At 36.4% G+C, this 27,003-nt stretch overlaps 1 protein-coding gene and 1 long non-coding RNA gene across 2 annotated transcripts in view; both read left to right on the top strand.

Moving 5' to 3' along the window:
* The window catches only part of LOC129000070 (protein rhomboid-like), a 114,712-nt gene that overhangs the window by 70,155 nt on the left and 17,554 nt on the right, over positions 1 to 27,003 (top strand). The window lies entirely within an intron of this gene.
* Positions 1,273 to 3,654, top strand: LOC129000071 (uncharacterized). The gene is made up of 3 exons (XR_008491336.1): positions 1,273 to 1,447; positions 3,089 to 3,200; positions 3,503 to 3,654. It is a non-coding gene; the product is annotated as an uncharacterized LOC129000071 (long non-coding RNA).

Here is a 27,003-nt window from a genome sequence, read left to right as displayed (position 1 = left end):
GTACTGACAAGTACTGGCCAGGTTCTGGGCGAGACTGGCCAGGTTCTGGGCGATACTGGCCAGGTTCTGGGCGATACTGGCCAGGTTCTGGGCGATACTGGCCAGGTTCTGGAATGATACTGGACAGGTTCTGGAGGGTACTGGGCTGATACTGGCCAGGTTCTGGCGAGTACTGGGCTGATACTGGCCAGGTTCTGGCGAGTACTGGGCTGATACTGGCCAGGTTCTGGCGAGTACTGTGCTGATATTGAAGTTTGTATCTTTATTTTAATGGGTCTGGTTTTACTTGATAGTTTTAGTGACTTATGCCCAGTACATTTTTGTATTATTATGGCAATAAAACTATATTCTGATTCTGATACTGGCCAGGTTTTTGCTGGTACTGGATGATACTGGCAGTGTTCTTGGCTGATAATGGCCTCTGGTCCAGAATTCAGACACAATTATATGTGTTTGTTGTTTTTTTACAAGTTATTCACTTTGGTAAATTGGAGATTACTGATAACGATTAACTTATACATAATGAATGAGCAAATCTGTACAGAGCTACAGACCACAAGTGTTGTCCGATTGTGATGAAATTCAGCAAGTAATAAGTACCAAACCATGGGTTTTCAAAGTTTTAACTTTTTTGAAATTTTGTTTTTTAATGGTGATTTTTCCATAAAAACCCATGAAATAATAACAAAATCTTATTTAAAAAAAATTGGCCAAAAATTTTTAATAAATAACAAGTATGTTAGAGCCCTTTAAATTCTGAAAAAATTTTACAACGCCTATTACTGTAAAATTGTGGTTTAAAAGCTACTGTAACTGATATGTTATTTTATATATAATAGAGGAAAACTGTGTTTTTTCAACCTATATTGATCAAAATTAGTATATTTTGGTCCTTATAATTTAAATTTAAATGGTGCAACCTCTTAGTGTTGTGAAAATTAGGGTTTATATTTTTTGCAACTTTTGTGATTTTTTCCTGTAAAATATTAAAGTTACTACAGTACTACCACATACCCATACATAGGACAAGTATGTGTCCTAGAATAATTATCTCTACAACCAAAATAAAAGGTATTGTTTTGAAAAATTGAGCAAGATTAAAATTTAAAAGAATTTTCGCGCCAGACTGAGAGCTGAGAGCTAATGACAGGGTCCAGTGCAGTCCGTGGCAGAGGAGGGGAGGGGACTGATTTTTCTGTTCCGTTCCAACTCCAACTGTCAAAAGATCGGCGTCGCCATCTTTGCTTATGCTTGGCTGTTGTGCCTCTTGACTTTGCAAAAGTATAACTTAGTCCTTTCAATTTAAAATTAAAATGTAATAGTGTATAATCGTATCCATATTATATTAGTAGCCTAAGATTTTTGTTGTTAGGTAGTTTACCTTCAGTTTTTTTGTTTTCTTTCACCAAAGAATATCGTTATTGAAGAGGCTGTCTCCCAAACCAAGGTAAGGAATTCAAAATAACATTAGGCCTACTTTAGTTATTAAGTTTCAATGTGAGTTACACATCAAAAATTAGGTTCGATAAAAATTCTGCAACATCTAGTCTTTCTTTAAACTGATTATAGTTAGGTTAAGATATAAACCGGTAGTTAAGTTACTTATAGAAAACTAACCTAAATGAGTTAGCCAGGCTTTGGCTTACGGTTATAAGTTTTTAGACTAGGCCTACCTAACAAATTTGCATTGGATTTAATCTTAGTACATTTGTTAGTAGGCCTATAGCCTTGATGGGGCTTTCTTTGAAAGTTTGGTTTTTACTTGAACGGAGTCCTAATGTTTTACTGCATGTCCTAATGCGATATCACTTTTTAACCTTACTTTGGTGAATCATTGGCCACAGTTTCAAATCTGCAACTTTTAATAACCTACCTATATAGGAATATACCTAACTTAGCCTACTACAATCATTTTCTTAAACCTATGCAGTCAGCCTTAGTCAAAGCCTAGATTAAAAGTTAGGTTACAAGTTAAATATCTTAAATAGTCTACCGTAACTCAATTGTTAGGCCCTACACCTAAATAATTCTTACACCCTTAAAGGATAGTTGATTTCATAAAATAAATTCCTTAGGCATAAGTTAAAAATAGGCTACCGGTACTGCTAGGTAGGGTAGGATGAAAATAAAATCGAGCCAAGCGCAGTAAATTAAACTTAGGCTAGGGAGCATTAGCTAACCAAAAATAACTTCCAACAAACCGAAAATGTACGTATTTGACCAATTCCTAGAATAACTTAATTTGTTATTTACTGTCACACTATGGATGAGGCCTATTTTATGTTATAATTAAGTTATTGGTAACATTTCTCGACTGATAACTTACCAATAATTTATTCATACGGTATTGACAGTGACAGCCAGTTTGTTCTAATTTACCTTAACTTTGCGACATTTCACATATCCTAGGTTAAGTTAAGTATAAGTAAATATAAGTTAAGTTCTAGCTAACCAATTTGCGTCAAAATATGTTACGTTTCTTCAGTGGTATGGATTTTTCTAGGCCTGTTTACTTCTTAACTGAAAGTAAGTTAGGCTAGAACAAATTTTATGTTGTTAATAAATGTATGTAGCCTACATAGCTTGGTTATTGTATCCATACTTTTGAAATTTGTGATAATTGAATGGGAATCGGCTGCGGCACATTTTATGTGCGTGGGTTATGCTTGTCGAAGCACCTTATTGCACCATGCCAAGTTTTGTGAACTGTACCCTATTTAAGCATGAGTAGATCTGGGAAAACTTTATTATGGTTGATTTTTAGGCCCTTTTACAGCATTGAGAAATATATTAAGCTGATTTTGATTCAATCAAATTTATTTATTCCCAACGGCAAATCACCGTTACATGAGATTGCAAAAGAATAAAGTTAAAAAAGTGTGCATGAAGTTCTTGTCAAAGGTTTAATTTCTTTTTGTCTGTCTTCCCCATTTAAAGTTTTGAATCTAGAAACTCGCTGATGGAACCTTTTCAAGCTGAAACCTTTTTCAAAGTTTTGGTGGTTTTGAGATTAGATTTTGACACGTTACTAGTGCTACATAGCCTACTTTACTATTAATAATAGCAAACTTCTTGTTATTTCTTACAGAAGCTGTTTTTCAACCAGTTTCCAGAGGCCAAAGAAAAAGAAACATCGAGACGGTGATAAAAGATTGGCTAAGACCGTCATGAAATCGAATTGTTAGCAAGTAGGAAGGAAGGTAATTTGATACCTAATGATTGATTAATAGATGATGTCAGTCACCATCAAAGCAAAATGTAAAAACTTAGCCTAATGTTTCATTTGCCTTACAGAGTTGATGCTTGATTTATTTGCACATAGCCTATCTCTCTAAGATATCAAAACTAATATGTAGGCCTATAGACAAACAAATTGAAAGAAGCCAGGTGTTCTGATTCTGCTTTAGAATAAGAAATCTGTTCATGAGTCATCTCTTAAAAATTTACATCCAACACCAGTTGAATATATTCAATGTTAATAATATAATGTTACTTTTTTCAGGAGAGAAACGACTGAGGAGGACGAAGACTGCATCCCATAAATGGCTCATGGACTCAATCTTTAGATAATCTTTATGTCTTTAAAATTCATTATTATTTATAAGTGCAAAGATCTAATGTAATATTTTTAAATACATACATGTTGGAGTATAATGCTGAATATTGATTAAGGCCTACACATTTGCTAATGAGGTAATTTTTCAAATACCTATGGATAAACATTAACAAAATTAAATATTTTGTAATGGATGATCAATTTAACAGCAGTATTACCTTGCTGACTAAAATAGAAGAAAATTCACAAATAATAATTATTTTACCAACAAATGAGCTAGTAGACCTAATAATCCTGTGTTAAATTGTGCATTGTCTTTTGATTTTGTCACTAAGGTAGGCTTAAGATTGATAGGCCTACCTACATAAAAAATCTATAAAATGCTGGCCTAAAGCCATCTTTACAAACAGTTTCAATAGAAATTAGTTAATTTAACAATCAATATTGTTATATTTTAAAAAGTTAATTAACCTCAATTAAAAATTGTGTACCTGAGTGAAAATTTAAAAACGTACGTTTTCATGTCCCTGGCCTTTTACTTCGTAGCTACTGGATTTGTAGTTTATTATTATGTGTTTTAATATTTTTTGGGATGGGGGCAACATCTTACACACATTTATTTGGTTTTAAATAGGTTCTAGGTATTTTTTTCGTATTTTTAAAGTCTCGAAATTCACGACCATGACGTGTCCCTAGGGTACATTTTCCAACTTTCACGCTGTTTTTAGACTAATTATTCATGCAGCAATATATAAAGCCATATTTTTATGTCATCAATGGTTATTAAACTTACAAAAAAGGAGCATATTATAATTTTATTGTCATTGCAAACTGACTACCATGACATAATAAGTCTGTCCCTCGATTTGGCGTCACGACCATTTGGGAAAATTTTTCAACTTTGGAGCACGACAGTGGCAAGCCTGGCGTTGATGGAGTCAGTTGGTTTTAGAGACTAGTTCGGGTGTACGTCAGGATTGTAGTGCCGGTCGTTTCGAGTTGAAAGGAGGAATTACAAGATTAATACAGGAAAGGTTGTGTTTTTTGTAATTTTGGTGTGTCCATGACCGTACATAGTCATTCGATGAAGTAGACATGGTGTTAATTTTTGTTTATAAGATATTTCAATTGCTAGATTAACCTAGAAGTCCACTTTGTATCCTTGAACATGAGGTGCAGAGCTACCGCCAGAACAGAGCCAAATAACACGTAATTTCACGACCAAAGTTTCACGACCATTGCGGGTTTTTTCACGACCTATCCAGCCTTATGGATTATAGTGTGTTTGGTCGTGACAATAACTTTAATATAATTGTAATTTGAACAGTTTAGTTCAATTGAAACACATATTTTTATTATAACTAATAGTATAATTAAAGGATTGTTTAGAAAGATTTAGATTTTTTTATAAAATTCACGACCGTACCGCTTGTCCCTGACCATCACGTTTATGATTTCTGTCATAAAAATTTCAAAAATTAAAATATCGTCATATTTCAATGTTTTATACACAAAAGAAGCACGCCTCTATGCAAACATAACGATTTTTCGGGTCTCAGGTAAGTTTTTTCGGAGTTATACAAACTTAAAAAGATATTATTGGCTTTTTTTCAATTTTTTTGAGTTTTTTATTTTTTTCTAGAAAGACCAAATATACTAAAAGCTCAGTGACCTTTTTAATGTATAATGGTCATAATAGTAAATTAGTTTATAGCAAAACATAGTTATAAAAATAATATTAACTATTTTTAATATTCATTTAAACGTCTGTTATGGTCGTGACAGGATTTTGTGTTTTTCCACTAAAGATGCTCTTTTAAAAAAAAACTACCAAAGATATTGCGTTACCATGGACATTTTATGAAACTTCAAATGTTAATGAAATAAAAAAAATAATAAAAGTTTTGAAAAAAGGGTAAAAAAATTTGCAAAGTGTGTTTCCTGAAAACGTACGTTTTTAAATTTTCACTCACCTATCAATCCGTAAAGTTGTCTGATATTAGGTATGATTGAGATTCATGTTAATATTAGACATGTAATATTAGATATGTATTTGGTTATTTTCATTTTGTTTGACGGTTTGAATAGCACGGAAATAACAAAAAAGTTTTTTTTTTGTTAGGTATAACAGTGTCTATTGTAATTGAGTACCTAATCTTACATAAACTGCAGGATTATAGGGTCCTCAACCATTTCAGTAAGAAGTAATCATGCTCATCAATAACCATGGTTTAGGCCTACTGTATATAAAATTAATGAGTCTTGCCATTGATTTCAGTAAGTAGAAAAGAGTGGAAATTGTGATAAGATAATGGCAGTATTTGTCTGATTGGAAAGTGTAAGTCAAGAGTGTGACCCTTTACAATCATTTTCTACAAAAGAGTTATATAAATGGAAATAACAAACAATCGTCATGTACCAATAATGTAAAAATATCAGCATACAAATTTAATTTTTTGGAAAACCCGTCGATAAATTCCTTTCCCTCATGTAAAAAGGTAAATATTTTTAACGAGTTATTCACGTAAAATACAGAAAACTATGGATACAAAAACGTTACTGTATTTTAATTTGAGAAAATGTGAAAGACGTGATCAAATACTAACACAATTATGTTTTTTGACATCATTCTCATGTAAAAGTGGGTCGTCTTCGCAAGCTCAAACAACCAATACATTCTGGAACAGTAAACCTACTGGCCAGGTTCTGAACCAGTACTGGCCAGGTTCTGAACCAGTACTGGCCAGGTTCTGGAACAGTACTGGCCAGGTTCTGAACCAGTACTGGCCAGGTTCTGGACCAGTACTGGCCAGGTTCTGGAACAGTTACTGGCCAGGTTCTGGAACAGTTACTGGCCAGGTTCTGGAGCAGTACTGACCAGGTTCTGGAACAGTACTGGCCAGGTTCTGGAACAGTACTGGCCAGGTTCTGGAACAGTACTGACCAGGTTCTGAACCAGTACTGGCCAGGTTCTGGAACAGTACTGGCCAGGTTCTGGAACAGTACTGACCAGGTTCTGGAACAGTACTGGCCAGGTTCTGGAACAGTACTGGCCAGGTTCTGGTTCTGGCCCAGGTTCCTGCCAATTCTGGAACCTGGGCCAGAACCTGGCCAGTAACTGGATTTTTTTCACTAGGGTAATTTGATCAAACAAATTTTCAGGGGCGAGAATATGATATTCGTTAATGTAACTTGGGAAATAAATGTTTCTTTTAAAATTGACGAATGAAAAATAAACTTTTGTGATAGCCAGATTAAATCCAATGGTTTCAAAGCCAGTGGCGTACGTTATCAAAACTAAGATGTCACTAATGTACCAAAACTTACACACAAGTTTCGCACCGCTAAAACACTTCCCAATTAAATTAAATATAAGAGGAGAAAATCTTAAGACATGAGAGGGGATAAGAGGGAGGCGGCAGGTAAAAGGTAAGAAGAAGAACACACACAACACAGTTGGTAAACAGCGACGATATTGAGTTACCCCTACTGTCAGCTGTTCCCCCTCTACTATGGCTCGTGCCGCGGCGCCGCGCGACCAGTTCAGTTTCGTCGTTTCTCCGTCCAGCGGCGCTCAGTGGCTCAGTCCAGTCCGTTCCGCCGTTCAGTAATCGTCTGTACGTCTATCGTCTGATCAACTCGTGTACACGTGCGATCATTGTCTCAAGTTTGAAACTTTAGCTTTCAAAGCGCTCAAACTACCTTTCCCAGGTTTATTCGGTGTAGGAGGTTGTACTTTCGTCTATTGGATGGATTTATTCGCTTGTCATAATGTGTAAGTAGTTTTCCTGTGTTCAAAACTTTGAAGAAAATTGTCATTTATTTACTATCCTGTGGTTTTTAATTATGCTTTATTTGTGCCACGAATATATCATAGTTTGTCAATTGTGTTTAGCTTACTGAATCACTTGTATTGCATTTAATCGCTATCAATTAATTCTGTACGAAGATAGTTTTACTGTAAGTGCCTATATTGTCATAGGTGTTGATCATAGATAATGTTTATAGATCTTCTGAAGATTTCAGCGTTTGATTAAGAATACAAAGTTAGGTAAATTAACTGGGGTAATACACATCCCCTATCAATCTTAACTCTAGTTATTATAATTATTATTCTTGTTAATAAAGGAAGGCTATTTTAAGTTAAGCTACTGGTATTGCAATAAATCATCATTATTAGTCCATTAAAAACAAATTTACACCATTTCCACGATCAGGCTCATTTTTAAATACAATCCTAATGTTTTTGAATACCTTTCCGAATATGGGCTTTGACTTCGCATGCAAAATCCAACAAACCAAAGTTTCAGGTAAAGGGAATTGTTTACACCTGACAATCCAACGGCTGATTCCGGTTGTTGGACAACAATGTGATTGTCATTACGATGTTCAACATGGACATATCAGGTGAACAATTGTTGTTGTCTGCCAGGTGAAGGTTAACGTTCGGGAAACCCAAACTGTCAATGGGATTACACAAGTATTAGTCATGATTTGAATAGTAATTGAAATTGTCTAAAAACCATCGTACCCTGAAAGTAATGTTCGACTCTAAGTTATAGTCTATCACGCCGGTATCTTAACTTAGGTAGTTTCTCAGTACTGTTCTGTATAGTTGGCTAAAAAATAAAGCATGTATTTTAAAAGTATGTAAAATTCAAATTTGTTTACATTCTTTTTACTATATTGTTATTATGACCTTACAGTCGAAATACGTAGGCCTATATTTTATCTTATTTTATTTTACATGCCAACGGACAAACTCCATTTTTACATTCTTACAACAAAACAAGATGGAAAAAATAAAAATAAAATAAAATACTTATTTTAAGTGAAATAAAATTAAAACTATTTAAATAGTAGTTTAATTAATTAGTAGGCCTAACAATTAATATTTTTCAAGGTACTATGGCGTTCAATTAATAATACTGTAATTTAAATGTTACCAAACATCATAGGCTTACTTACAATTAAGCTGAGACTGCTTTTAAATAGCCTAAACATTTCGTATGGAAGTCTTTAAAACGTCTTAAAAAAATTAAAATAGACAGTAATATCTATTCGTCGAAGGCGACAATATTTTTTATCTAGGTTCTATGGCAGTAAGTGAAGTATATAATCGTTAATCCGAGGTCTAGACACTTGGCCGTTTAGGTACCAAAAGTTTTCAACTTTAAACCATTTATAAAATAAGTTTTGAAACATTTCAGCATTATAACAATATCAGAAACAAAATGGTGGCATATTAAAACGTTTACCGAATTGATTATTTTGTAATTTATTACCGGACCTAATTCGACTAGGCATACTGCTTTGCAGTTTCGACACATATTGTTATATAGATGTATGATTGAAAAGCCATTAAAACAATATTAAACTGCACTAGAGAAGGGATTACGTCTCCATGGTTTAAGCAGTATTCTGTAATAAAACACCTGCTCAAAATAAGCGTTAAAGCTACAATAAGTTAAGACAATAATTTGTAAAAAGTATAGGTATCAAATTGGCGAAATCTTTAATATTGTTTAAAAGCAAAAATATTTACATAATATTTACAAATCCTATTTAATTACATTTTCCAAACTATCGGTGCATAGAGTGAACAACCAATTAATATAAAACGTCTAAAAGAATCTACGATATGTAAAATTGCTATTACATTTTTATCAGCTGAATGTTAAAATATGTTTTATATCCATATATAAATCCCAAAGTACCCATAAACATTTGAGAAAACGAAAAGTCACATCCCATAAACAATATAGGTTACTAAAAATATCCGTCATGACGAGAAACCTTGTGCAAAACTATCCATTATTCCATAAATTGCCCTTTAAGGTCGTAATTCCTTTCTAAAGGGGAACATTCCATATAGGCCTACCTTATGTTAAAACTACCTCAGCTGTACTTATTTGTTTGTTATTCTTTTAATTTATTACCTTATTAAAATCTGGTGTGATTATTTGTTTGTATTACTGTATTCTGTTTTGTTTATTTCAGCTTAACTTAACCAATCAATAGTTTTATTAATACTCATGAAGTCAAACGGGATGAAGCCCGTGGGTAACAGCTAGTACATTTACATTTTGTTTACATTGCAGTAAATGTCCAATAATTTGACAAATTATTCAACTAGTTTTTAATAAACTAACTCAGTACGATAGTTTGCATCGGGATGTACCTTATGAACAAAACACTAACTCAAATCAGGGGAATATGGCACAGATTTTCAATAAGGATTTTCTTAAGTACTACGCCTTAGCCTAGTTTAGGTTTAAGGGTTGAAAATTAGCTTGCACAAATCTAACCTTTTTTTTTGTCAAGCAGCTGTGTAAATGGCCGTTTTGATACATGCATTGCTTGGCTGAAGTACGAAATGCCTAGTTTTTTTTTAATCATCCGGGAAACAAACACTCAGCTGGAGTTGAGAGCATCAGCTGTAAATTTATCTGCCTTGCAAACACACAGCAATTGCAAAAGACCAAAATAGTTTAACACTTCGACACAGCTGTTCATTTAGCAAATCAACTAATACATAATGAATATATAGAACACATCTGAAAATCTAACTTATAAAAGTAAACAATATTACAGCGTTCGTCACTTCCTGGCATACGACCCTCACATTCTATCTGGGAATCGAATTGAGTGTTGTAAATAATTTTAGTTTATTTTCTTTCATCGTAAACCTATTGACACTGTGTATTTTTTCGGGTGTTGTCAATGCATGTAAATAAGTTATGTTACTCCGGTTAAATAAATGAGTGATTGGGTTACTCTCGTATTAATTATTGAATTGTATTTAATTCGTTGTCAAATCAATGTTCGCACGACAGAATTGATCGTTGGTAAACTGCTCCTGTATTAGTAGATACAGACAGTACTCAACTCGTTGTTGTCGAATGCCGCTTGGTAGATAAATAAACACAGTTTCCTCATCTAGTTATGGAACGCCGCTACTGGAGTGCTCTGTTTGTCTGCAGGATCTGATAAATGGATTGTTCCGCAATGCCACTGTTTGGACTGTCTCGGTTATACAAATCTGGCCATCTTTCATCCTCAGCTTGTCTCGGCTTTTGTGTCATTTCCACGTTTAGATGGTTTCCCACGCACCGAGTCGTTCATTCAAAATATCCCCGGGTCTCGGTGTCGGTGTCAATTACTTTGACAAAAAATATCAAACAAATGTCCCTCTATAGAATCGCTGAGAAGAAAACAAAATATTGAACAGAAATCTGAAATTAAAGTTATTTAAAATTCAGTAATGTGTCTGCTGTTGGACCGTGCTTAGTTACACCTCAGAGTAATAAAACAAATTTGTCTTATTACTCTGAGGTTACACCTTATTCTTTGCCTGGTAAAAAAAACAACAACCTGCTTTTTTAATGCAAATGATGACTATATAACAGAATTACTTTCCAGACCTGTATACGTAAAAACAATGTATAAACCGACTTATTTAATTTACATATCATACAGACTATGTATTTTTTATTACATTTGCCGTGTGCACAAGTTCAAGAGGTTATGTGTCCTATACAGATTTAACCACGAATACTCGAACCAGTATTCGTGGATGCAATATAATATAATGAGTACCTACAGTTATATATTTTAAAAACGACTAATGTCTAACTAAGAAAACTTTTAAACAGAACAAACAACCAATCACTGCCGTGTCCCACATCTTATACAACAAAAATAGCTGATTAGTCATAATCATATTGTTGTGTATATCCTGTACTGCCTTGCCGACACGTTGAGACGTTTATCCTTCTTTACCGACATTGACGGACATCCTTGTGGCGTCATTGTCCTTGTGACATGATGTAATTCATTGAATGTGACGTTGTTTAAGATTGTATCGCAGCCACATTGGTTTGCTATATCAGTGTTTAAGAAAGGACTCAAGTAACGCATACATTTTATTCAATATGGGCTACATAGACCGTGTAGATTGTACGTTTCGTGAAAAATGTTACAATATAAATTTACAATTTCAAGGACGATAAGGCGATATGACAGTTGTGCTACTCTTGATTTGTAGTCTATATATTAGGATGGTAAATCATTCCGCTCAAAAAATAAACAACTACTTCTTACATTCCAACTACGTACATAACACCTCACAACATAAACACAAGATAACCCAAGTAATTATGCATGATGTCGAAATGGATGAAACGTTGGGAATTCTTAATATTGAGGTGCCGTAGCTTCATACATATTGTTGGTTTCATCCACGTTGTCATTCGTGATTCCTATTGGTCGGCGGGATCACGCCACCTGTATAGGCTACCAATACCAAATACGGCTGAGTCCTGAATTCCGCTCATTCAACAGGAACGGAAAATGTTTTAGTGCATATTTTACCTGTAAACAAATATAACTACTTACTGGTACCTATCATAAATCAACTTCAAATAAAAACATCTAAAACGATTTTTTTATACATATTTTTTTTCATTTTACAAACATACCAATGGTGTTACTAGCGAATTTCCCATATAGGGAATAAGCTATTACCGTAAGTCTCATGGTAAGACCTGGACTCGGGACCGATTTACTTTCTTAAATTTCTTAATTTCTCTCTAAACCATTTTGTAGAGCTTAAAAAATAGATAATTTTGTATCTTGAAGCGTTGTTGTATGCCCAACGGTTACGGAGATAATAAAAAAATGTAATTTAAAATTCACATGTTATTATAATGTAATAAACTGTTGTAGTTTGCTTGTTTAAGGATATATTTTAACCAAAATTTGGAAATTTTGTTTAGGCCTATGTAATACTAAGCTATCAACATTGCAATAAAAAAGCACACAATAATATCTTCCCTGTAGCAGCAAACCTAAGTACTCACTAATTTAATGTTATTTAAATAGGAAATAAATATGACAATTTTAGGGAATATTTTAGTAGGAATCCAGCCAGGTAAATGGAAATTCGCTTAGTCTGCAGGTTTGCTGTGGCGGGGGTATTCTTTTTATTTAGGTTAGAAGTATAATTATTTAGGCCGGTCTACACGCAAGGATTTACCGTACGTTTTACCTGCGCAAGTAAATCGTTGCAGTCAAATCGTTGCGTGTGTACCACAAAACTGCGCATTTTTGAGAACTGCGCGGAGACGGAAGACGGAGCGATAAAACTATTGCTGAGAGCATAGTTTTGACAACGTTTTCAGACAAGTTGTTGCGTGTGGACACTGTCATCCGTTTCAACTCCGTCTTTTCGCTCTAAACCCCAGTATGCAGCGTTGTCTTCACATGCTGTCAGAGGTATAACTGTGTTTTTTAATTACGATCGCAGATCTTCGCCAATGTTTCCGTGATTTTATTGTTGAATTCATCGAACTGTCCAGAAGTGTCCTTAATATATGGAGGGTCAATAGTAAGGAATATAGTGACTGTGATAAGAAAAAAGACTTAGATACTTTTGAAAAATACAAAGCAGTAGATTCAAACGTGAACAGAGAAACTATTATGAAGTTTGTTGTCTTTTTAGTAACCAACGTCTTCACCATACGAGTGCCGTCGTATCTCAGACTTATTTCTTTGCTTACTTGTAACACTGGCTGCAGAAATTGCCAACAGAAACACATCTTCCATGATATTACATGCACATACACTGAAAGTTATCACAAAACTGCACTAAAAGTTGGTGCTGAAACCTGTACCGTCTGGACGCAATTCTTTGCAACGACTTGACTGCAACGTTTTACCTGCGCAGGTAAAACGTTCGCGAAATCCTTGCGTGTGGACCGGCCTTAAGAGACACATGGCCCTTCTGCAGCCAAGCTCGGTCCCCTAATAACACATTGCTCATTAGTACGACATAGTACGGCCGTCGGCCACGCTAGGTGATGTTACCGTAGTTACTCTGGGCAACGGCCGAAACCCTAGCTAACGAACTGTAGCTAAGTAATATTTAGGTCAACGTCCCTAGGGGATAAATGAGTTCAAACTATGCATGTGAAATATGAAATTAACACGACTACCTGTAGGAAATTCAATTGAGTTAATTAAAAAGTATCACTACAGAATAATTTCAATCTCATTGTTGACTCACCCGGTAGTAGAAATTCCTGTTTATTGTATAGTGGAACCGGAACCTTAAGTACCATTTCTCTGGTCGGCATGTATGACGCGTTTAGTGTTTACAGTTTTTTCTTTCAATAATATATTTATAATTAATTTGAACATAATAGAATGTTCTATTTGGGAACCATTATGTACCCTCTAGTAACGTAATGTTTATCCATAAATAAGAGAGAATGATTTATGCCATTAACCTGTCTAGGCTTACCGGACAGTAGACACATCACAACATGGCTTCTTAACTTCCCAATAGCAGGCTAGTCCTACAAGAAATCTACTTGCAGTGTCGAAATCCATTGGTTCTATCTAATAACTTTCGTTCAATAGTTTTAATCAAGTCAGTCTCATATAGCATGTCTAATTACAACATGACTATCAGGCACATAAACACCACACGGGCAGTAGCCGGAGGGGGTTCCCAGGGATCTAGGCAGGTTTTAATCACTCGTGATCAGTGAAACAGTGAAAGCGAACCAATCAGAGCCACGGCGGCCGCGGCGCGATAAATAACACAGGGTATTCGAAAACAATTAAATGCATTCCGACAAGTAATTTAAACCGGGCCTCTATAATAACTGCCGAAACTGGAATGTCGGGAACGCGGTGCGCTTCCGAGGGCCTTCAGCGTCGTGAGGTTGGTATTACCTTTGTGCTACTGGGTTGACAGGGCTGCCACGCGCCGGGGGCTGGGGAAATGGGGGCGTTTGCAAACAGTGTGCGAAGCTATTGTGTATTGCTTAAATCGCGGAATTTAAATGAGAAACTAACAAATGCACTTTGGACATTTTCAATACAAATTGTTGATAGCCTATTCCTTTCTGTATGCAGGTCTTAGGCCTAAGTAGGATACTACTGTATATGCCACTAGGGGATTGCTTCAGGGCACAACATGAGTTTAATCACAGCCACCTCTAATACATATATTAGAGGTGGCTGTGATCTGTATTAGAGGTGGCTGTGGTTTGATACTGCATAGATAAAACATACTACAGTACTGCTGAGGGCCAATAATAGAAGTCATGCATACACCACCGGCGATTGTGATTATTCAACTTCATCTATATTCTATAAGGTATAATTGGCAATGGCACTTAGTTATTCAATTAACTGTAGTTTTAAAAGTAGTTAAAAAAATACATATGACACATAGTCACGATACTGTACCAATAAATCAAGGATCTCATTCCTCAGTCGTTCACTAAAAGTTTCAATCTGTGTAAAACCACACTGTTGATCACAAAACCACACCGTTTAGCACAAAACCACACCGTTGAACATAAAACCACACCGTTGAGCACAAAACCACACTGTTGAGCATAAAACCACACCGTTGAGCACAAAATCACACCGTTGAGCATAAAACCACACCGTTGAGCACAAACATAAAACCACACCGTTGAGCATAAAACCACACCGTTGAGCATAAAACCACACCGTTGAGCATAAAACCACACCGTTGATCACGGTTGTGACGTGACCACCCGAGTAGCCACATTCCAACGCCGGTGACAACGACTTAATTAAACCTTAACCTCACTCGGGCTCTTAAATTTGATTGCTTTCGGTGTTTCTCCTTTTGTGCCCCAGTTTAGATAATCTATCAGCACTGAGGCGCCTTCTTAGGCTCTTTTTTGTTCACTTAGCTGCGAGAGCTTTTCGGTGTTTAATTAATTTAATTTAACGTCCCTGTCGGAACGACCCTCTTGAGCGAGGAGTGTCGGTTTTGTTTGTTACATCTTTTCCAGGCTGTGTGGATGGTTAAGGCAGGAGTGAATTTGATAACTTAATTAAATAAATACTAAACCAAGGCTAAAATCTCCAATTATTACGCAAGCAGATAGTGGCGAACCCCGAATCGTGCTAAGGAAAAGCAATATATGTGGTCCCAACATCGATTCTGCAAGACATCCTCTTTATATACTACACGCTACCCTTCCGTCTTATAATATTTACCCTTTTTGCTGCTCCGTCCCTTTCAAATGCGAATTGTTGTGGAATCGTTCTGCGTTTCTTCTGTCCTTCTACTGAAACTGATGACGTAGCTTGTATCACTATGGAATGATTTGTTTACGATTGTATTATAGCATCTGTCTTCACTCGAAGCTTTGGATTCTATCGATTCTATAGACCCGCACGTACATTATTGTTTGTACAGAACATTCCTATACCCCGGTGATCCCCTAAGTGCAAGGACCTGCGTCCCACCACCTCCTACACGGAGTCGTATCGTTCTGTCGTTTAATTATACCGCGTCAAGACGTGTGTCTAATTTATTCCTCATTGTAATGTTTGGGGTAGAGTCATCGTATAGGCGGGCACCGGTCAAAAGTCAGGCGCTGCTTTACTGTCCGATATCTTATTTAGCCATCCAAAATCCCCCCTCCAATGCACCGCCTGTGGCGAGATTTAGTGACAGAAATATTTGAGTCCCGGAATATTTTGGAGGCTACTGTTTAGATATTTTGTCGGGACATTGTAAATGGTGGCAGACTAGTAGAGTTTTAAGGATTATTTTTTTACTCCAGATTTCGTTTACTCTCTTGCCTTTGACAATATACACTGTCCAAAAAGAAAACAACCGTTTGTATGGTTGTAAGAATATTAAACCGCCCCCGTTTATTAATTGTGTAGAGTGTATATTGTTACAGCGATGAATACCATAATCAAAACTGTTATCTTAATTCCGGAACTGCTACAAAGAAATAATTATCGTAAAAGGTATCCTCATTAACAACACATCAATATACATGTGCCAAAAGATAAATAGCAACACTTCTAATTGCCTGTACTATTCATAGACTGTACTTAAGATTTAGGAGATGATTAGATCACTTAATCACAATCGAAATAATGGGAATTTCAATACAAGACGATACAAAGACAGCGTTTAAACAGAAGCAAGAACCACATTGTCTGTTATCAGTAATTGGCCTGTTATCAGACCATCAGCTGTTCTACTGATAACAGATGGGTACAAATTGTTCGTCGTCACGTTGTGTCTATGGGGTATTGATGTATCAATGTGTTTGTAATGATTGAGTTACAGTTGTGGATTATATGCTTGTCTAATTAAGAGAAAAATTAAATAAAAGTAAATTGAATACGAAAAATATAATGTCAAATTTGTTGTTCCATAAATGCTAACTTATTCAATGTCATAATTAGATTATTCTAACATTCATTATATTTTTATAAGTAACACCTATATTTAAATACAATCAAAATAAAATCCATACATACAACCAAAATGAAAAAAAAAAACAATGTACAGTATAGGTCTTATTCTGCAGGGATGTTTTTTGTAAGCAGTACTTTCATTGTGCCACGAGTAAAATATTGGTTTCTGCACATTCATTTTACAGAAAGAACAAAATTACAAAAATGATTTGGATTACTATAACACAATACTTGTGGGTAACTGACTTAAATCTCAACTGCTCAAGTATACATTTGATGTTTGGTCCAGTTTATATTTTGGGTTTCCCAGGTTTAAATTGATATACCATTATTACCTGTTTTTTATTAGTTCTTTATGAATGCCAAAGAATTACTATTTAAAAAGGATATAATTAGTTGTAACGCTAATCGCGTACTTGAGCTAACTAAACAGTCAATTCTTTTGCAGACGTCATTTAGTGGGCATGCGCCATGTCGTACTCGCAGTTCTGCGCATGCCCAATAATTATGCCAATAATCAGGCGTTCCCACGGCGGACAACCACCCTGACAGCTGATTGTTCTGAAATCAGCTGATTTTTTAAAACTCTTCATCGCTAGTCGTTTGTCATTTGTGCTCAACGAGCGAGACACCATTCTTCGTCGTTCATCATCAAGTCGTAGTTTCACATTCACGACGATTTCTGCTTTGAACTATCTGTTGACAGAAGATTCATTGTTAAATTTAAAAATATGAAATCTCTTATCATAAAATATACAAGGGCTACTAAAGTCGTGTCATAGACATATTTTCAATGAAAATTGTATAGTAATTAATTGATAATTACCATAGAAATTATACTAAAGTTCATTATTTGGATTATCATTTATAGCGATGAGGTTTATCGTGGATTTTAAATTGTTGGCGAAGGCGTAGTACATATAAAGTAGGCTTCTTTAGTATTATAAAAAGGTAGATCGATTGATTACATGAAATAATTCCTAAGTTTCATCCATTTCCTAGCTTCAATTTTTAATTTAACCTGTATAGGCCCTACAACCTTATTTGCTACCTTATTCAACAAACGACAGTTTTTTTTACAATATACGAGTTTTCCGGGTGGATTAAACCTGTGTTACATTAATTTATATTATTTGAGCCTATCTGAGTTCTTATCTTGCTGCTAAAACGTAGGCATATTATATACATCAATGCACGTGGGTAAGGTTACATACAGCATGTATCGACCAAGTATGTAATTAATGGTCGCGTGTTGTGTAGTTGGTAACTATGGTAACGAGACAACAATGTGCTGCCAACCCCCAGGGACTGAATTTACCTTCGCTTTGTCATGCTGTGATTGGCACCACATAGCATATGCACAATATCGGCGATGATTATACACATAAAGATTACTTGTGAAGTCACGGATAGAAATAAAAATATTGCATTAAATGCTCATTACTGTAACAATAATAATTAACTATAAAAGTCCAAGAAGTACTTTCTGGTTTAAGAAGCGGTAGATTTTAGTCGAATGCTTCTTCTATTTTGTCATCCACCATCAAAAAGTGTCTTGTAAAGGTAGTCTAGTTGTACCGAGTCAAAGGTGAAAGCGATACAGGCAAATGAATGTGTAACGTACAGTATGCTTCAGTAGGGAATGCTACATCGCCCACCATCCAAAGGAGTTTTTACTGCCATTCTAACGAATCAGGTAAAGGTGATGCAGACAAATGAATGTGTAACGTACAGTATGCTTCAGTAGGGAATGCTACATCGCCCACCATCCAAAGGAGTTTTTACTGCCATTGAATCAGGTAAAGGTGAGGCAGACAAATGAATGTGTAACGCACAGTATGATTCAGTAGGGAATGCTACATCGCCCACCATCCAAAGGAGTTTTTACTGCCATTGAATCAGGTAAAGGTGATGCAGACAAATGAATGTGTAACGCACAGTATGCCACAGTAGGGAATGCTACATCGCCCACTATCCAAAGGATTTTCTAATACCATTGTACCAAATCAAAGGTATAGGTCATGCAGACAAATGAATGTGTAACTTACAGCATGCCACAGTAGGAAATGCTACATCGCCCACTATCCAAAGGCGTTTCTACTGCCATTGTACCGAATCAAAGGTAAAGGTGATGCAGACAAATGAAAGTGTAACGCACAGTATGCTACAGTAGGGAATGCTACATCGCCCACCATCCAAAGGCGTTTCTACTGCCATTGTACCGACCGTCTGCGACGTGGGATTCGGCCTACGACTACAAGTTAGGTAGACCCAGATTACTTATTTTCCCATAGATGTTTTATTTACTTTCCTCTTGTCTAATTTCCTTTTGAAGTTCTGAGCTCAACTTCGTGCTCTAAACTAGACTTGCACTACCTATTACAAGAATAAGTATGCGTATTCTCTTTGTTACAACCTGTTCACTGGAGATCTGAATTTCCTGCCTTAGGATATCCATTTGGATATATATTTCTACATTGGATGAAAAGCGTACCTCATTTCCCACTTGGGTATTCTAAATTATCCAGCCATTACAACTAGCTCGTACATAATGGTATGTATGAATTTTTGGCATTCTCTATTCTGTTGAAGTCACTAATCCCGTTCGAATATAGAAACCAACAGGTTCGAGTCAACTGCTTTTCAATGCCACAAGTCGCAATTTGGTTCAACCTGTCATCATTGTGAAGGCACCAATTAGGAATTCTGCAACTTTCGACCTATCGTGCTTCTGCGACTATTTTCAGAATTCCAGCAACTCCCCTCTAATTCCGGCTACAATAATGGTTGTTGTCTTCTTTGAAAGAAAGACTGAAAGACTTAATTCACCCTGTGTTTATCCTTGAGCGCACCATTTGAAAAATAATTGGCCATAGTGGTTGTTATGTTTAGACTTAACTGTTATCGAATTCTAAGCACACTGATCGTCCGAATTATACCATGATCCTTTAAATTGAATACTGCATCCCAAAACTATTTCAGTCCTTTGTTACAAAATAATAGAATAACTCTTTATTTCCTTACAAACGACATTTTCTTTTTGGCTGATGCGTAATTACAAACTACTGTATTTAAAACTTAATTTGATTTATATCATCCTCAAATAAATCTATCCTATACTAATTTCGACTAATACTTTGTGGAGGGAATATCGATAAGCTAAGCTCTATCTTTTTTGTGGGAATGCCATTAAATCAGACTCAGAATCCCTTCCTCCCAAAGAAGTAAACTTGCGTCTCAGTGAATAAATCCTGTGACATTGTAACGACCTTTTCAACGCTCCATTCGAAATATCACAACAAGAATGATAAATCTCATGGGTGTATTCTCCCTAATGAAATACAACGCGTAAATAACCTACAACAGATCCAGATCCTACACAATGGTATAAATCGCAGCGAAGTGTTTATGACAACGGGAAAATCAGAATCCGACCGAAACCAAAGGGTAAAGGGCCGCCGGAGAAAAGACGATCGGAAATGAAAAATGAGTTTGGACCGTTCCCACAGTATCACATAATTGAACCGCTGCCTAAAAAGGGAACGGGATAGTATGTAGATGTGGGGAAGAAGCATTGTTTTGTGACTATGCGCCCGTGTGGGCGAACCGGTAGACGGACTACTGGCCACACGCGATGCGAGTATTCGGTATCGTATCGAAATAGTATCGGTAAAGTAATAGTAACCGATAAGATAAGTGCTGTTGGCTACTAGCAACACGCGATGCGAGTATACGGCGAATCACATCGAATTGGCCATTCGGCCATCGGTCATTGTTAAATCAAAATAAAGCGATAGTTTGCGATAAGATAAGCAATCGAATCGCTGCCCACTAGCCATTCGCGATACGAGTACTAGTGTGCAATCGAAATGTAGTCTGTTTGATGTACTGGTGGCAAAAGAGATACTGTCATAACCATAACTACTGGCCACACACAATGATAGTAATCGGCATATTACATTGAATTGGATTAAAATTATTATACAATTATAATGCCTCGGTAATCCGTCTCAATCCGTTATTGGCGGCTAGAGGCCATCTTAATTTCAAACAGCTGCTGAATAGTCATTTACCGCCTCAAAGTATATTTTCAAATAGCCTACCAAAGAAATCGTAATTTAAATCTAGAGCACTATGAGATTATATATTTTCTTTGTAGTTTTGTAATTGTTTTATAAGTTAGAACGGCAAGGCTCCAAGGACTCCTACTCTGGCCGATAGGCCGGAAGCAAAATGTTGGACCATCGAGAGACCATTTACATTAGTGAACTATCCGAACTATCGAGGGGCTCACTGTTCAACGTTATATCATTGACTATATATACCTACCTGTAGGTATAATATAATCAATGGTTATATACTGCTCACACTGACCTGGCAATCAGATGACAACTGCTTGTCTGGACAGTTTCGCTAACTGTGGGTTTATTTAATTTAAACGGCACTTAAGTCCTCTCAATGAATTATGCTTTAATCGATTACGGTATCCAAAAATAATTAATATATGTAGTTAGCAGTGTTAAGGCACTATCCAGTAGTTTGGTAAATAAACTATCCAGCACTCTATTGAGAAATAGCTCGCTCAATGGACACAACTGAATGTTTGTGTGTTCGCTAAGTACTTGGGTAGTGTATAATAACGTGTCCATTTTCCCTTTCTTCTCATGCCCCCCTCGACTCCCCGTCAAGTGTAGTCGCGACGCGCGACGTCTTGTTGGCGCAGCGCCGAGACGCCGTCTAGCGCCACCAAGTCTGTCTGTCTGTCTGTCTGTTTTATCACTTCACTTTCTTCTCTCTACTCTATGGCGGCGCTTTTGAGAACCGTCTATCGAAACTTGGAACTTTCTAAGATTTTCATGGCAATTGGTGTTTTTAAGAGTCGAGAATGTTACAGTTTAGAATGTTTAATTGAGTATACATACTTAATGATATTATGAAACTTCAGTTTGTGTTACAATATTACAAATCAGGATGAGCAATATAATCAAACTGTTTCGTAGATTTTGAATTAACCCTTTTCAAACAAATCCGTCCTCGATGTACTTATTGAAATGAAATGAAATGAAATGAAATGAATTTATTTTCCTTTAAGCATTATACAAATGCAATGGGCATCGTCATCAAAAAATACAGTTGTCAATATATACAATCATTATGCAAAAACTTAACCTAAGAAAAACCAAGCAAACACAGCACGCAAAAAAGGCTTATATACTCACATTTGCTCGAATGTCAGGTAGCTCAAGAATCTGACTCTTTGAAAAGAAAAAGTACAGAAACAAATACAGTTTGCATCTTAACAAAGCACACCATGCAGACAAAACCATGCAGCTAACTACAAACCCAAATATATTCATCCCTTAATCCGGTTGAGCGTGTAGGGTAGGGAAGTATTTTGTAATATAAAACATTTACATATTATTGCTATAAGTGGTGCAATTCTTCAGCAGGTCAGAACTCGTCTGACGATTTCGTATTGTAGTGGGGGAGTGGGAGGGAGGTGCGAAGTATATTAGCTCAGCTAGTGACACAACCGTCTACCGTCAGGTCTCAGCTCAGCTCAGGTCCATACCGGTCGTCCAGTCAGTCGGCAGTCAGTGTCTGTGTGAGTGTGTGAACGCATGCGAGTGTTGGTGCTGTGAGTGTGAGAGTGAGATCTGCGATCTTGGTTGGTAGATTGTTGCGCCACTCAGAAGGTGATTCATTGGCGGGAACACTTGGCGAAAACGCGGCAATTATTGTTTTGTAAGTTAATGTTTTTACTCTGTAGTATTATATTATGTAAGAAATCCTAATTTTCTATTTAATTTTGTTTGCATTGTTTTTTATCCAACTAGCGGGGACTGTGTTTGTCTTAGGTTGCCTAATATTGCGTTGAATTGTGTTGGGTTTATTTAATGTTTAAGCGGGATCCGTTCATGACGTAAATGTTTTTGTTTTGCACATAAAAAAAAGAAAAACTATGTAACGTGTACTAAGTTTTAATATTATAATAAACTGTGTAAGGGACTGTTGAAAAAGTAAGTGGATTAATTGTGTGTAAAGAAATCTTACTTGTGGATTATCTAATATTCCTGCACTACAATTCTATTACGTAATTTCGGGTGTGGAGTCCCTTAATTAGTTTCGGATGGTGGGGAATCAATTTTAGTTAGCACAGGCCCACGCATTCGTTTAAAATAAAAACAAAAACATATTATACATTGAACGCAAAGCATATTTGATTTCCTATTTATTTGCAAGCCCCTAATTTGATTACATGGTAATCTATGTACAACGTGTCTCTCCTAAAATGTTTTTGAAAAACGTTAAAGCCGAGTGTTTGTAAATACTGTATGCAACATGCTGTACAGTATATAGTTGCAGGTCACTCCAAACCCCAATTCTATTTCGAAATAACTTGTTGAAGCACTGCTAAAAATATTGGTTGGCCATATTTGTGTATCAATTTATTTGTGACCGAAAGCCCCGTTTCTTCAATATTTTTATTTAAACAAACATATTTTCCCACCACTGACATGGATTGATGGAACTACACATGAAACCGGAAATAAAAGAATACCGTCAGCCGGTAGTTGAAAGAACAGGTGACACGCATAGGGCGTTACTTTATTCCCATGTTGACCGTGGGAATTTCCATAATGTACCAGCAACAATGAGTGAAAGAGTTGATCTAATTTTAAACATTTTGTTAAAATTGGAATGGTTAATATTTTTGGATCATGTAAAAAATATATTGCTTAAAAAACATTGCAAGTTTTATATTTGTAGAGAAATTAAAAAGAGACACTTGAAAAATACATTCTTTCTTTAAAAATATTGTTGAAGACCATTGAAAAATTAGTCAAATTCTAAAAGTAAAGATGAATAATGAGCCGACGCGTCGAGCGAACTTCGTTTGACGTTTGAGTTTGAGGTTAGGGTGCGTTCACAAAGAAAGCTGGTTACAAGCACTTGTTGGCAAGCGCTTGCAAGCTCGAACCGGCGTGAAAAAAGTCGACATAGTATCAAGCGTGTGTGTTCACAGACAAAGCTTGTGCCGGCTAGCAAGCGCTTGTTACAAGCTCTGACAAGCACGCAAGAACGTTTCGTACTTGTTTTCCGGCGCTTGTTGGCCGAACCAGTCAGTTACAAACTACTAACAGTGCAGTATGGATGTCGATGAGTTGATAGCTCAATTTTAGAGCTTCCAATTAAAAAAAAAAATATATCACACGTATTGTGGGTTTTCCCTAGAATGTTCAATAACGTAACCAATAGGACGAATGTAACATTAATGTATTAAGATGATAGACGAACACATTTAATTCAATATTAATTAAGTGTTGGATTTTTATAGATGAAACTTGTATGCTTTTACTTTATTTACCTAGAAAATTAAAACATATGAATATATCTCAAAATATTATTTGCATCATAATTAATCAGCTACATAGGGTGCTTAAAACTCCCCTCGAGTATTTTTTAGGTTTTAGTATTAGTCCAAAATTCGTTCTGGTGCATGGATAGGTTGCTTATTCCAATTCCCCCAAAACTGCAATAAAACACTCAATTTTCTTGAGGATGTAATTAAACGTGGTTAACTCCATTCTCATGATAAGAAAAAACCCTCTTTTTGTCCAATTTCAATTGAGGAAATAGATGGTGGTATTCCCCGAACCTACCTCTTCCGCGGTTAATTGCATGAACATCTACTTTCCTTCTACGATTTTTTAATTCTACATTTTCAATCAAAAATAACTCTTCATCACTTGAGGAAGGTATTGTCTCAACCAGAGCTGAGACTACACTGAGCTTGAAATGCAAGCGTTTGTTGTGAACACACAACAGCATTCTCAAGCGCTTGGAACAAGCGCTGAAAGTAAGTTACTTGTAACCAGCTTTCTTTGTGAACGCACCCTTATGTTCGCGACCAGCTGATCGGTCACGTGGTCGCCGGAAACAGCTGATTGCCGGTGGCGCCTCTACCGGAAACATCCACGACATCCTTCTTATCTTCAACTGGATAATCGTCCCATTTACTAATTCTTCAGGCAAATTCGTCACCGGTGGAAATTTTCATACGTCATTCTAAGATTGACCAATGATCGAGGAAATGTTACGTGGCATTTTGTGTCCTGTTTCATACTGTATAGTATAGCAATTGAATTGACAAGTCAGTACAGTAGTCTCCTTGGTACCTTTTGGATATTCAACACTCATCTAGTCATCCTGCATTAGTATTTTGCCTCAAATACGCACGAAGGTGGTGTTGTCTAAAACATATTTAATAACCTAATGATTATTAGCCCAGCCCTACTACATTTCAAGAATCGCTTCCAATCATCGTAACCTTGTCGATTACGATAATTAAATCTGATGATTTACTCGTATTTAAATTTCAAGCTATAGCAAATCACAAGAAAATTCTTAACCTTACCACTAATTTAGTCAATTATCACTGCATTTATACATTGCGCGCTTTGCATACTTCCAATTGGTTGTTAAGCCGCCTTCACTGCTACTGGATGTTGATTAATATTGATTCCATGTATCACAACACCCTCGACATTCACATGCCTACCAACTGTCATTTGATAAATATCCATATCTTAATTTTTTTACAATTCGCACATTCCTTGATTCGAATCTAATCCCTTTGTTTTCCATTTATATTTTTCGATAGCAACACGATCCTACGTCTCGGGCCGCTCGAGGCGGTACAGCGAATGCTCAATGTTCAATCACTTGTAATCATACACACGATGATTATAAAGACCGACCATGTAAAAGCCGGCCAGTTTACTTGAAGCTCTCCGATTACAAGGTAGGCATACAGTAATTACCTTCCACATTCCTCTGACCCGGTGTGCGGTGTGCGGTGTGCGGTTGCTACAAAGTACCGGGATCTTCAAATAAAGTCTGCGCATCAAGATCAAGATTGTTTTCCGCGATCGTAACTAAGTTTTAAACAGTCATTGTGGTAAGAAAGTACACCTTTAAGGGTTGCTAGGGCCACAACATCTCATCGTATGAGATACCGGCATCGCATAAACAATTGCTCTACTTGTGAATACAAGGTTGGTGTATAAAAATATTTAACAATCTCGGGACTTACATAAAACTGATGATTTGGAGACGGACTATACTTAGCCTACTCAGCCATTCACTTTACAGTTTAGGTTCAGCTGATAAACTAAAAACTATAATTTTCTAAAACATGTTTCAGCGCGATTCTTTACCCTTGACTAAAGCTTTCTACACCCTAAATCCCTCTCCCCCGATGTTTGCGTGCCGTGCTAAACCTCTCTGATAAAATGATAATACAGTACTATCAAGCTACTGCTAACTAACAGAGAATCGCATATATCAATATGCAGTACAAGCAGCGGTGTGCAGCTTCGGCCGTATCTTGTCCATTTACCGCGCCACCTGTCATGTTATCACTCCTTATCACAAGGTCAAGGTCAGTGTGCGATCCCCCCAGCAGAGAAAATAGCCCCGGCGAGACACCTTACTGGCTGGGAATCGGTCCAAACTCTTACACATTCATCTAAGCTATTCTGGGAGACCTGTCGTCTGGTGGACAAATACGTCCGGTGTGGTCGAAATCGATTCCCACTCGATATCGATTGTCAAAGTTTTGATCTAGGATCACAAATACTACTAGTGTTAACAGTCCGTTGTATGCGAACACAAAGAAAACGGTTAAAATATCGGTACAATATCAATATTAGTACCCAGAGAAAACGCTGATTTGAGCTAGCAATAAATTTGGAGCAACGGGTTCTTTACAGAAGCTTGTACCTGCGTTGCAAAACTGACCGCTGTTGATAATGAGGTGAAGAACGGCGTTCCGCCTTGATTGTTCGTGAAAAATCAGAAAGCGGAGACATCCAAGGGCTGGTTGGCATTGGGGTCGTCTCTATTGTGCATCCTACCTTCACTTGGAAACCTACAGGGCGGAGTCATAGTTTCATAAATATACTTAACATTCAGGACGATATAGTTATCAGATACAATATACACAGGGTGTTTTACTAAAACACAACAAATACAGTAATAACAACTACCGTGAGGAACTTTTTAACGACAAAACCAACTTATGTTTATTTATAGTATCGGGGGCATCCCTGTTTTATTTACTTAATTTCCGATCAGTATGCAGTCAGTGCAGCTTATCAGATCAGTCAGTA

This window comes from Macrosteles quadrilineatus, unplaced genomic scaffold (genome assembly GCF_028750875.1).
Source record: "Macrosteles quadrilineatus isolate MER2022 unplaced genomic scaffold, UCM_ALF_1.0 Scaffold_8__2_contigs__length_117827958, whole genome shotgun sequence".
In the NCBI taxonomy this organism is placed as follows: Eukaryota; Metazoa; Arthropoda; class Insecta; order Hemiptera; family Cicadellidae; genus Macrosteles; species Macrosteles quadrilineatus.
This window is presented reverse-complemented; position numbering and strand designations above follow the sequence as displayed.